Consider the following 12,450-nt stretch of genomic DNA (forward strand, 5'->3'; position numbering starts at 1 on the left):
GCGAGCTGCGGTCGCTGCAGGACCTTCTTCACTGCGGCTGGGACGTGAGGGAGGAGCTGGAGGAGACCAAGAAGAGCCTGAAAAGGCACTTTGAGGAGGAGTCCAAGCGAATCGTCTTCCGTTCCAAAGTGGAGAATCTGGAGAAGGGTGAGAAATGTAACTCATTCTTTTTCAGGAAACTTCATGCCGGTCACACGCCCCTGAACGAGCTGCGAGACGAGAGCGGAAACATGCGACGTGGGAAGGAGGACGTGATGAGGGTCGTCAGCGACTTCTACAGCGAACTCTACTCCCACAAGACTACCGACCCCGACGCTGCTGATAAGTTCCTGTCAGGTATCACTAACCATCTTGATCCTGCAGGCACGGCAGCCTTGGACAAACCTCTGATGGTGGGCGAATTGCTCTCTGCCGCTAAATCCTTTAGGACCGGCAGGACCCCGGGCAGTGATGGTCTTCCAGCGGAGCTCTATGTAGCGCTGGGAGACCTCATCTGTCCGGACCTGTTGGACCTGTACGAGGAGATGGTGGTGGAGGGTAGAATGCCTCCATCTTTGAGGGAAGGAATGGTCACGATCCTGTACAAGCGGAAGGGAGAGAGGTGCGACCTGAGGAATTGGCGTCCCATCACTCTGCTCAACGTGGACTACAAGATCCTGGCCAAGACGATGGCGACACGACTTAAGACGGTGATCGGACGGATCATCCACCCGGACCAGACCTGCGGCATCCCTGGACGTCGCATCGCAGACAGCCTCGCTCTCGTGCGGGACACGGTCGAGTACATCAAGGTCCGCCGCGCACACGCGGCCCTGGTCTCCTTGGATCAGGAGAAGGCCTTCGACCGGGTTTCCCACGAGTTCATGGGCCGAGCTCTGCACCGGTTAGGTTTGGGTAACATGTTTTGTTCGTATGTCCGTCTGATGTATTTTGATATCCACAGCTCGGTGTTGGTGAACGGCTGGAAGACTGACCCCTTCCCTGTCCTCTCTGGGGTCAGACAAGGCTGCCCTCTATCACCTCTTCTTTTTGTTTGTGTTATAGAACTCTTCGGAGAGGCTATCCGGCAGAATGGAGAGATCAGAGGGATCACCGCACCGGGTCCGGGACGACACGAGGTCAAGTGCTCGCTCTACATGGACGACGTCACCGTCTTCTGCGCTGATCGTGGTTCAGTCGACGCCCTCGTCCAGATGTGTGAGAGGTTCGGCCGGGCTTCAGGGGCCAAAGTCAACTGCAGGAAGTCGGAAGCCATGCTCTTCGGGGATTGGCAGCCGGCCTCCTCCGCCCCCTTCCCCTTCAACATTCAACCGGATTTCCTCAAGGTGCTGGGAGTCTGGTTCGGGAAGGAAGGAGCGGCCCTCAAGTCCTGGCAAGAACGCTTGGCCAAGGTGAAGCAACGGATCGGACTCTGGAGCCTCAGACACCTCACTTGTGAGGGTAAGGCACTCGTCCTGCGTAATGAGGTCCTGCCCGTCTTGCAGTACACGGCGCAGGCCTGGCCCCCACACGTCACTGTGTGCAGGGCCATTACCAGGACAGTGTTTCACTTTGTCTGGGGATCCAAGATGGACAGAGTCAGGCGGGCCGTCATGTACAAGGAGCCTCGCAAGGGTGGGAAGGGCGTTCCAGATATCCCCACCCTCCTGCGATCCTCTTTTGTGTGTGATTGTGTCCGCCGGACTTTGCAAGTCAAGAATGGCTCCGCGGGCAGGTCCATGTCTCGCTTCTTCCTGCTTCCTCTTTGGAGGCGACTTGGCTGGGACAAGTGGGACAGCTCCTTCCCCTACAACTGGACGACGCCATGGTTCTACGGAGACGTCGTTCGATTTGTGGGGGAGCATCAACTGGAGGGACTCAAGCCCGACTTGTGGAAGCCCAAAACTATCCACAAGCTAATCAGAGCCAAGGATGACGTGGAGAACATCACAGGACTTCACCAGGACACGCTGGAGACTGTGTGGACAAATGTGTCGTCTGACAGGCTGACCAACGGGCACAAGGACTTGTCGTGGATGGCGATTCAGGGCGGACTGCCCGTCCGGTCATTCATGCATGCCCGGAACCTGTGCAAGACCCGGTACTGCCCAAGGTGCCCCTTCGTGGAGGAAACATCTTTGCACACTTTTTGGGACTGCGGATTTGCACAGCGCCTATTGACTGCACTTGAGGACGACCTGAGGAACTCTGTCCCCAGGGCGAGCCTATCGCACCATTCTGTGCTTTATGGACTCTTCCCTGGGGTTCATACCGTCGGAGCCATCCAGGAGGCTTGGCGCCTTATGAACTGCTTCAAGGATGCACTTTGGGTCGCCAGGAACCGGCTCATCTTGAGGAGGGAGAGGATGTCCATCCAGGACTGCCGCAGGCTGATCCACAGCCTGCTCAGAGACTATTCCATCATGGACGGTCCGGAGGACGAGGATGAGGACTAAACCCCTCCTCCCCCTCTCCCCTTATGTGTCTTGTCTTTCAATAAAGCTTCGGGCCTGTGATTTTCCCCTCCCCATCCCTTTTTTCCCAATCCCCATCTCTTATCACGATTCTTCGTACTGTATTGATTGACATGCTTTTTCTTTCAGATTGAGTGTTTTGTGTAGCATAGGGGTGTGATGTGTCTAGTTAGTGCGTCGTATCCTCATGCTATGTAAATATGATGTAGAATTCTGTGTGTACTGGGCTGCGGCACTGTACACTGTCTGTTAACTTATTTTTTGTGCTAATAAAAGATATATTCAATCAAAAAAAAAAAAAAATCTGTTCTTATCAGTTTAATATCTGATACGTCCCCTATCTGGGGACCATATATTAAATGGATTTTTAGAACAGGGAGATGGAAAAAGAGCTTGCTCTGTCCACTCCACGCATTGACCTGGTATTGCAGTATCTCCAGGACCGGTGCACCCCTTCTTTAATGCAGTTTCTAAAATCAGAAAGAATTGAATTCAATGTTTTTTGTTCATTTTGCTTGTTTGTCGGATTTTGGGATGGACTCTTTGGCTTTGCTTTTCCTCTCCTCATTGGATTTTTCATGTTCAAAGTTGCAGAAGCCAGATTACAAGCTCATTTTGGTTCAACTTCAGCAACTGTGCATTGCATTGCCATGTAATGTGATGCAATGCTATCTTTCTAGCTCTCCCTTTTTACTTCCTTTTGGATAAACAGACATATTAGGCAAGCATTTTGGAGCTTTCACCTAAATAACTACAGGTGGTGAGATAAGCTGCACAATATAATTGACCTTTCAGTATATTGTTGCACACACACCATCTATTTAGCAAATGCCCTTGTTATCAACAGCAGCCTTTTAAACTCACCTGAGCTAACAGGTATGTGCGCTGGTTACTCTGCTGCTTAAAATTTCTTTTTTGGTTTGCTACAATGCCTTTTCTGAAACGTTGTCTCCTTCTGCTGGAACACTGATTTCTTTCATTTAATGCCTGCAGACTATAAAAGAGAACCCAACCCAAAAAGTTTGGTTGATTAGTCTGTGGCATTCTGTTAAACTGTTGCTTATGGCGGTCTCTGTGAGCTTCTCAGCGACATTCAGCCAGCCAGGTATCCTGCCTGCAGTAGATGGAATGTGGCAATGGAACGCTGGCTGCGCGTGTCATAGTAGGCTCTGAGCCTTTATATACCTGTGCACAGCAGCAGCCACCTTCAGTCTGCTGCTGGACAGCCAGCAGCAGCAGCAGCAGGAGAGGTATGTAATCAGGAGCCCTCCTGCTAAGGGTAGACAGCTGCTCGTTCCACCCCACCCCCCGCCTTAATTGGTTCTCCTCCCTTCCAACGGTGTTGAGGCGGGTGGGAACAGCAGGGGGTGAAGGTGCTGTGTGTAAAGAGGTGGAGTTATGCAGATCTAAAACGCGTGGATTGCAGCAGCAGCAAGCCGAAAAGTGCAGGCATGTAAGGGATCTAGAGGTTGACAACATGTCTTCTTAACGGGAGTCCAGGAGCTCATCTCCACAAATGGACTTTTCAGGATCCTTGGGTGGCTCCGTAGTTTGAAACCAATTCTGGTTATCGCTTCTCGGCCTTTTGGCTAAGATCAAGTGTAGTATCTGTTCTTATCAGTTTAATATCTGATACGTCCCCTATCTGGGGACCATATATTAAATGGATTTTTAGAACAGGGAGATGGAAAAAGAGCTTGCTCTGTCCACTCCACGCATTGACCTGGTATTGCAGTATCTCCAGGACCGGTGCACCCCTTCTTTAATGCAGTTTCTAAAATCAGAAAGAATTGAATTCAATGTTTTTTGTTCATTTTGCTTGTTTGTCGGATTTTGGGATGGACTCTTTGGCTTTGCTTTTCCTCTCCTCATTGGATTTTTCATGTTCAAAGTTGCAGAAGCCAGATTACAAGCTCATTTTGGTTCAACTTCAGCAACTGTGCATTGCATTGCCATGTAATGTGATGCAATGCTATCTTTCTAGCTCTCCCTTTTTACTTCCTTTTGGATAAACAGACATATTAGGCAAGCATTTTGGAGCTTTCACCTAAATAACTACAGGTGGTGAGATAAGCTGCACAATATAATTGACCTTTCAGTATATTGTTGCACACACACCATCTATTTAGCAAATGCCCTTGTTATCAACAGCAGCCTTTTAAACTCACCTGAGCTAACAGGTATGTGCGCTGGTTACTCTGCTGCGCTTAAAATTTCTTTTTTGGTTTGCTACAATGCCTTTTCTGAAACGTTGTCTCCTTCTGCTGGAACACTGACTTCTTTCATTTAATGCCTGCAGACTATAAAAGAGAACCCAACCCAAAAAGTTTGGTTGATTAGTCTGTGGCATTCTGTTAAACTGTTGCTTATGGCGGTCTCTGTGAGCTTCTCAGCGACATTCAGCCAGCCAGGTATCCTGCCTGCAGTAGATGGAATGTGGCAATGGAACGCTGGCTGCGCGTGTCATAATAGGCTCTGAGCCTTTATATACCTGTGCACAGCAGCAGCCACCTTCAGTCTGCTGCTGGACAGCCAGCAGCAGCAGCAGCAGGAGAGGTATGTAATCAGGAGCCCTCCTGCTAAGGGTAGACAGCTGCTCGTTCCACCCCACCCCCCGCCTTAATTGGTTCTCCTCCCTTCCAACGGTGTTGAGGCGGGTGGGAACAGCAGGGGGTGAAGGTGCTGTGTTTAAAGAGGTGGAGTTATGCAGATCTAAAACGCGTGGATTGCAGCAGCAGCAAGCCGAAAAGTGCAGGCATGTAAGGGATCTAGAGGTTGACAACATGTCTTCTTAACGGGAGTCCAGGAGCTCATCTCCACAAATGGACTTTTCAGGATCCTTGGGTGGCTCCGTAGTTTGAAACCAATTCTGGTTATAGTTTCTCGGCCTTTTGGCTAAGATCAAGTGTAGTATCTGTTCTTATCAGTTTAATATCTGATGCGTCCCCTATCTGGGGACCATATATTAAATGGATTTTTAGAACAGGGAGATGGAAAAAGAGCTTGCTCTGTCCACTCCACGCATTGACCTGGTATTGCAGTATCTCCAGGACCGGTGCACCCCTTCTTTAATGCAGTTTCTAAAATCAGAAAGAATTGAATTCAATGTTTTTTGTTCATTTTGCTTGTTTGTCGGATTTTGGGATGGACTCTTTGGCTTTGCTTTTCCTCTCCTCATTGGATTTTTCATGTTCAAAGTTGCAGAAGCCAGATTACAAGCTCATTTTGGTTCAACTTCAGCAACTGTGCATTGCATTGCCATGTAATGTGATGCAATGCTATCTTTCTAGCTCTCCCTTTTTACTTCCTTTTGGATAAACAGACATATTAGGCAAGCATTTTGGAGCTTTCACCTAAATAACTACAGGTGGTGAGATAAGCTGCACAATATAATTGACCTTTCAGTATATTGTTGCACACACACCATCTATTTAGCAAATGCCCTTGTTATCAACAGCAGCCTTTTAAACTCACCTGAGCTAACAGGTATGTGCGCTGGTTACTCTGCTGCGCTTAAAATTTCTTTTTTGGTTTGCTACAATACCTTTTCTGAAACGTTGTCTCCTTCTGCTGGAACACTGATTTCTTTCATTTAATGCCTGCAGACTATAAAAGAGAACCCAACCCAAAAAGTTTGGTTGATTAGTCTGTGGCATTCTGTTAAACTGTTGCTTATGGCGGTCTCTGTGAGCTTCTCAGCGACATTCAGCCAGCCAGGTATCCTGCCTGCAGTAGATGGAATGTGGCAATGGAACGCTGGCTGCGCGTGTCATAATAGGCTCTGAGCCTTTATATACCTGTGCACAGCAGCAGCCACCTTCAGTCTGCTGCTGGACAGCCAGCAGCAGCAGCAGCAGGAGAGGTATGTAATCAGGAGCCCTCCTGCTAAGGGTAGACAGCTGCTCGTTCCACCCCACCCCCCGCCTTAATTGGTTCTCCTCCCTTCCAACGGTGTTGAGGCGGGTGGGAACAGCAGGGGGTGAAGGTGCTGTGTTTAAAGAGGTGGAGTTATGCAGATCTAAAACGCGTGGATTGCAGCAGCAGCAAGCCGAAAAGTGCAGGCATGTAAGGGATCTAGAGGTTGACAACATGTCTTCTTAACGGGAGTCCAGGAGCTCATCTCCACAAATGGACTTTTCAGGATCCTTGGGTGGCTCCGTAGTTTGAAACCAATTCTGGTTATCGCTTCTCGGCCTTTTGGCTAAGATCAAGTGTAGTATCTGTTCTTATCAGTTTAATATCTGATACGTCCCCTATCTGGGGACCATATATTAAATGGATTTTTAGAACAGGGAGATGGAAAAAGAGCTTGCTCTGTCCACTCCACGCATTGACCTGGTATTGCAGTATCTCCAGGACCGGTGCACCCCTTCTTTAATGCAGTTTCTAAAATCAGAAAGAATTGAATTCAATGTTTTTTGTTCATTTTGCTTGTTTGTCGGATTTTGGGATGGACTCTTTGGCTTTGCTTTTCTTCTCCTCATTGGATATTTCATGTTCAAAGTTGCAGAAGCCAGATTACAAGCTCATTTTGGTTCAACTTCAGCAACTGTGCATTGCATTGCCATGTAATGTGATGCAATGCTATCTTTCTAGCTCTCCCTTTTTACTTCCTTTTGGATAAACAGACATATTAGGCAAGCATTTTGGAGCTTTCACCTAAATAACTACAGGTGGTGAGATAAGCTGCACAATATAATTGACCTTTCAGTATATTGTTGCACACACACCATCTATTTAGCAAATGCCCTTGTTATCAACAGCAGCCTTTTAAACTCACCTGAGCTAACAGGTATGTGCGCTGGTTACTCTGCTGCGCTTAAAATTTCTTTTTTGGTTTGCTACAATGCCTTTTCTGAAACGTTGTCTCCTTCTGCTGGAACACTGACTTCTTTCATTTAATGCCTGCAGACTATAAAAGAGAACCCAACCCAAAAAGTTTGGTTGATTAGTCTGTGGCATTCTGTTAAACTGTTGCTTATGGCGGTCTCTGTGAGCTTCTCAGCGACATTCAGCCAGCCAGGTATCCTGCCTGCAGTAGATGGAATGTGGCAATGGAACGCTGGCTGCGCGTGTCATAATAGGCTCTGAGCCTTTATATACCTGTGCACAGCAGCAGCCACCTTCAGTCTGCTGCTGGACAGCCAGCAGCAGCAGCAGCAGGAGAGGTATGTAATCAGGAGCCCTCCTGCTAAGGGTAGACAGCTGCTCGTTCCACCCCACCCCCCGCCTTAATTGGTTCTCCTCCCTTCCAACGGTGTTGAGGCGGGTGGGAACAGCAGGGGGTGAAGGTGCTGTGTTTAAAGAGCTGGAGTTATGCAGATCTAAAACGCGTGAATTGCAGCAGCAGCAAGCCGAAAAGTGCAGGCATGTAAGGGATCTAGAGGTTGACAACATGTCTTCTTAACGGGAGTCCAGGAGCTCATCTCCACAAATGGACTTTTCAGGATCCTTGGGTGGCTCCGTAGTTTGAAACCAATTCTGGTTATCGCTTCTCGGCCTTTTGGCTAAGATCAAGTGTAGTATCTGTTCTTATCAGTTTAATATCTGATACGTCCCCTATCTGGGGACCATATATTAAATGGATTTTTAGAACAGGGAGATGGAAAAAGAGCTTGCTCTGTCCACTCCACGCATTGACCTGGTATTGCAGTATCTCCAGGACCGGTGCACCCCTTCTTTAATGCAGTTTCTAAAATCAGAAAGAATTGAATTCAATGTTTTTTGTTCATTTTGCTTGTTTGTCGGATTTTGGGATGGACTCTTTGGCTTTGCTTTTCTTCTCCTCATTGGATTTTTCATGTTCAAAGTTGCAGAAGCCAGATTACAAGCTCATTTTGGTTCAACTTCAGCAACTGTGCATTGCATTGCCATGTAATGTGATGCAATGCTATCTTTCTAGCTCTCCCTTTTTACTTCCTTTTGGATAAACAGACATATTAGGCAAGCATTTTGGAGCTTTCACCTAAATAACTACAGGTGGTGAGATAAGCTGCACAATATAATTGACCTTTCAGTATATTGTTGCACACACACCATCTATTTAGCAAATGCCCTTGTTATCAACAGCAGCCTTTTAAACTCACCTGAGCTAACAGGTATGTGCGCTGGTTACTCTGCTGCGCTTAAAATTTCTTTTTTGGTTTGCTACAATGCCTTTTCTGAAACGTTGTCTCCTTCTGCTGGAACACTGACTTCTTTCATTTAATGCCTGCAGACTATAAAAGAGAACCCAACCCAAAAAGTTTGGTTGATTAGTCTGTGGCATTCTGTTAAACTGTTGCTTATGGCGGTCTCTGTGAGCTTCTCAGCGACATTCAGCCAGCCAGGTATCCTGCCTGCAGTAGATGGAATGTGGCAATGGAACGCTGGCTGCGCGTGTCATAATAGGCTCTGAGCCTTTATATACCTGTGCACAGCAGCAGCCACCTTCAGTCTGCTGCTGGACAGCCAGCAGCAGCAGCAGCAGGAGAGGTATGTAATCAGGAGCCCTCCTGCTAAGGGTAGACAGCTGCTCGTTCCACCCCACCCCCCGCCTTAATTGGTTCTCCTCCCTTCCAACGGTGTTGAAGCGGGTGGGAACAGCAGGGGGTGAAGGTGCTGTGTTTAAAGGGGTGGAGTTATGCAGATCTAAAACGCGTGGATTGCAGCAGCAGCAAGCCGAAAAGTGCAGGCATGTAAGGGATCTAGAGGTTGACAACATGTCTTCTTAACGGGAGTCCAGGAGCTCATCTCCACAAATGGACTTTTCAGGATCCTTGGGTGGCTCCGTAGTTTGAAACCAATTCTGGTTATCGCTTCTCGGCCTTTTGGCTAAGACCAAGTGTCTTGTCTGGGGTCCTTGAGTGTTTTCCCTTGGCCTTCCGGCATCGCCATCTTGATGGCTTAAGCCGGTTGCTGCTTTAGGGGGAGAACGAGGAGGAACGAGAGAGTGATCATAATGGGCGTGAAGATACGCTATGCTGGGACCGATGACAATCGGGTTCGCAATGCATTCCGCATTGAAGTTGATGCTGCTGTCAGAGAGCGTTTCAATCTGTCGTATATGGTGCACGAGGTGATCTTCAAAATCCTGGAAGTGACAAGAGAAAACATCGTCTGCCTGCAGGAATCCCGGAAAGAAGGACGGTATGTCTTGGTGCTACAATCTATGGCGGCTTGCCGGAACCTGTATAAGAAGTTGAGGGAGCAGGAGAAGAATCCAACCTTGCATGGTTTGACTTTTACAGTCTTGTACTCCAAAGGTGATGTTCCCCTAGTCATATTTATGTATAATCCCTTTGTGCACGAACATGACATTGCGACTTTTCTTAAGAGGCATTGTGACTTTGTGAGCAACAGTCACAAAATCATGAACGAGGAGAACTTATGGACTGGCAAATACAGATATTTTGTCAGATTTGGGGAAAGTTCTTCGGAGCCTGGAGGTGTTCATTACCCTCCCCAAAGTTTCTCTATCGGGAGAGATAGGGGTATTCTCTTCTTTCCTGAGGCCCCAGTTTTTTGCAGGAAATGTAAGAAGTACGGACACTTACAAGAGGTTTGTACTGCTGTGCCTGTTTGCTCCAAGTGCAACCAAAGTGGGCATGTTGCTAAGGACTGTACCAATCCAATTGTTTGCAATGCTTGTGGTATGGAGGGGCATGCCTTTAAGGATTGTACTCGTCGTGCGAACGAGGGCAAGGCAAGGGCATACTCTGAGGTGGTCTCGAACTCTCCGAGGCCTAAGAGTGTGGCACCTGAGGCCGCAGTTTCTTCCAGGTTGAAGGTAGTGGAACAGCGTGTGGAGACTGCTCCAGTGAGGGCGTCTGCTGACCTACTGGTGGAGCCCGGGAGAGTGGAAGAGGTTCTGGCAGCTGAGATGGACATTTCTTCCTATCAGGGGGGTTTCATTGACTCCTTTTGTGAAGAACGTGAGGGAGCCTTGGAAATCCCAGGGGACCCGGCTCTCAGTTGGAGCAGTGAAAGTATGGATGAAGAGGGAGCTGGAGGTCAAGGAGACTTCACTGAGACTGGGGTGAGGTCTTCTGAGGAACCGGACCGCGCTAAGAATAAAAGGGCCCGGTTGTCTGAACCATCAAGTAGCCAATGCGTGGCAAGTCCGGTGAGTGAGCGGGATTACCCAGTGGTTTCTCTTTCTCCTGCGTCAACGGCTTACCTGGAGGAGAATTTGGAGTCCACTATCTTTCAGCTAAGTGGGAGTTCGCCGGATGACAAAGGATAAGGAAGGCATGTTTTTTTGCTGAGACTGGTGTTTCTGGTTTTTGAGCCAAAGAATGGTCTCTAAACCAAATTGGGACATTGCGTCCCTTAATGTAAGACTTTTAAAGTCTAGAGTTAGAAGATCTGTGATTCTGGACTTCTTACATAACCATTCTTTTGATATTATGTGTCTACAGGAGTGTGGTATAGAAGAACCCCTGGAAGACGCTGATTGGCCATATGGCCAGCATATCTGGTCTGGCTCTAGTGGGAATAAAAATGATGGAGTTGGGATAGTATTAAATAATAGAAATTTTGTTTTTGAATATTATAAGGTAATAGAGGTGGGTCGTTGCATCTCTGCAGTTGTGTGTGGGAGGGGGTGGAAAGTTAAAATTATAAATATTTATGGTCCTACAAAAAAAGAAGACAGGTTAAGTTTATTAGATAAATTATGTTTAGAATTACCTGGTAGGATCCCTGTGATAGTAACAGGTGATTTTAACTGTGTAACTGAGGGGAAAGTTGAAGCCTCAGGAAAAAAATTGGCAAACATTATTTCTGATTTTTTCTTTTTTGATGCTGCTGAGGTTTATTTGAGGAAGCCACCACCACCAACCTATAAAGCTGACAGGGGTGGGATAACATCTAGGATTGATAGGATGTTTTTTTCTAAAAATATAATATGTGATGGTTTTTCTCAATTTTCAGTTCCTTTTTCGGACCATGTGTGCCTGAAAGGTGAGTTTAGAGGGGATTTAAGGCGGGTGCATGGGAGAGGTGTGTGGAAATTGAATGTGAGTTTGCTTGAGGATGAGAGAATTGTGAATGATTTTAAGAAAAAATATAGTTGGTGTAAATCTCAAAAGAGTAAGTTTGAAAGTGTGTTGGTGTGGTGGGATTGGATGAAGCATGAAGTGCAAAAGTTTTTTCGTCGATGGGGCTATAAAAAGGCTGCCATGGTTAGGAGTCAATATAAAGATTTAATGATGAGGGTGGAATGGCTGGAGAAAATGAGGATGTGTGGTGTGGATGTGGATGATTTGTTAAGAAGTGCGAGAGAGGATTTGAAGAGGACTTTGGAGAGGAAGGGAAGGGAAATAATTTTTAGGTCAAAGGTGGTCCATCTTGATAAAGATGAAAAGTGTTCAAGATATTTCTTTAAAAAAATAAATGGTAAGAAGGAGGGTATGGAGGAGATTTTTGATGTGGATGGTGTTTGTGTGAGTGGGGAGGATGTAATGAAGGAAGTGGTCACGTTTTATGCTGAGTTGTTTGGCAGGAAGTGGGTGGATGAGAGTTTGAAAGAAGAAGTGCTTAAGACTTTGGATTGTAAGGTGGATAAGGATGGATGTTCTGGTCTATGTGAGGCAGTGATTGAGGAGGAAGTTAAGAAAGCGGTGTTTGGTGCAAGGAAAAATGTGACGCCTGGGAAGGATGGTTTGCCTGTGGAGCTATATGTTATGATGTGGGAAGTGATGGGTATGGATTTAGTGGAAGTGTGTCAGTTTATGTGGGAGAATGGGATGCTTGCGGGTTCAATGAAGGAGGGAGTGGTGGTCTTAATCCATAAGAAAGGGGATAAAAGGTGTTTGAGTAATTGGAGGCCAATTACGCTTCTGAACGCCGATTACAAGGTATTCAGTAAAATTTTGGCGTGTCGGATGCGTGTGGTTATAGCTGATGTGATTGGTAAAGATCAAGTGTGTGCAGTGCCTGGTAGATGTATGACGGATAATCTGTGTCTTTTAAGAGATGTGTTGTGGGATTGTAAAGTAAGAAAGCAGAAGTGTAT

The 12,450-nt window shown here is 47.0% G+C and overlaps 4 non-coding genes and 1 pseudogene across 4 annotated transcripts; all 5 read left to right on the plus strand.

Moving 5' to 3' along the window:
- Nucleotides 1-2,707: 2,707 nt before the first annotated feature.
- On the plus strand, nt 2,708-2,909 carry LOC141206251 (U2 spliceosomal RNA; annotated as a pseudogene).
- Nucleotides 2,910-4,022: 1,113 nt separating this feature from the next.
- LOC141205885 (U2 spliceosomal RNA) lies at nt 4,023-4,213 on the plus strand. The gene has a single exon (XR_012276557.1). It is a non-coding gene; the product is annotated as a U2 spliceosomal RNA (small nuclear RNA).
- Nucleotides 4,214-5,328: 1,115 nt separating this feature from the next.
- Nucleotides 5,329-5,519, plus strand: LOC141206122 (U2 spliceosomal RNA). Its single transcript, XR_012276788.1, has one exon. It is a non-coding gene; the product is annotated as a U2 spliceosomal RNA (small nuclear RNA).
- A 1,115-nt stretch (nt 5,520-6,634) lies between these two features.
- On the plus strand, nt 6,635-6,825 carry LOC141205886 (U2 spliceosomal RNA). Its single transcript, XR_012276558.1, has one exon. It is a non-coding gene; the product is annotated as a U2 spliceosomal RNA (small nuclear RNA).
- Nucleotides 6,826-7,940: 1,115 nt separating this feature from the next.
- Nucleotides 7,941-8,131, plus strand: LOC141205887 (U2 spliceosomal RNA). Its single transcript, XR_012276559.1, has one exon. It is a non-coding gene; the product is annotated as a U2 spliceosomal RNA (small nuclear RNA).
- The last annotated feature ends 4,319 nt before the right edge of the window (nt 8,132-12,450 follow it).

The sequence above is a fragment of the Phyllobates terribilis genome, unplaced genomic scaffold, assembly GCF_046119375.1.
Source record: "Phyllobates terribilis strain yellow unplaced genomic scaffold, ASM4611937v1 Scaffold_142__1_contigs__length_4687701, whole genome shotgun sequence".
Taxonomy (NCBI): domain Eukaryota; kingdom Metazoa; phylum Chordata; class Amphibia; order Anura; family Dendrobatidae; genus Phyllobates; species Phyllobates terribilis.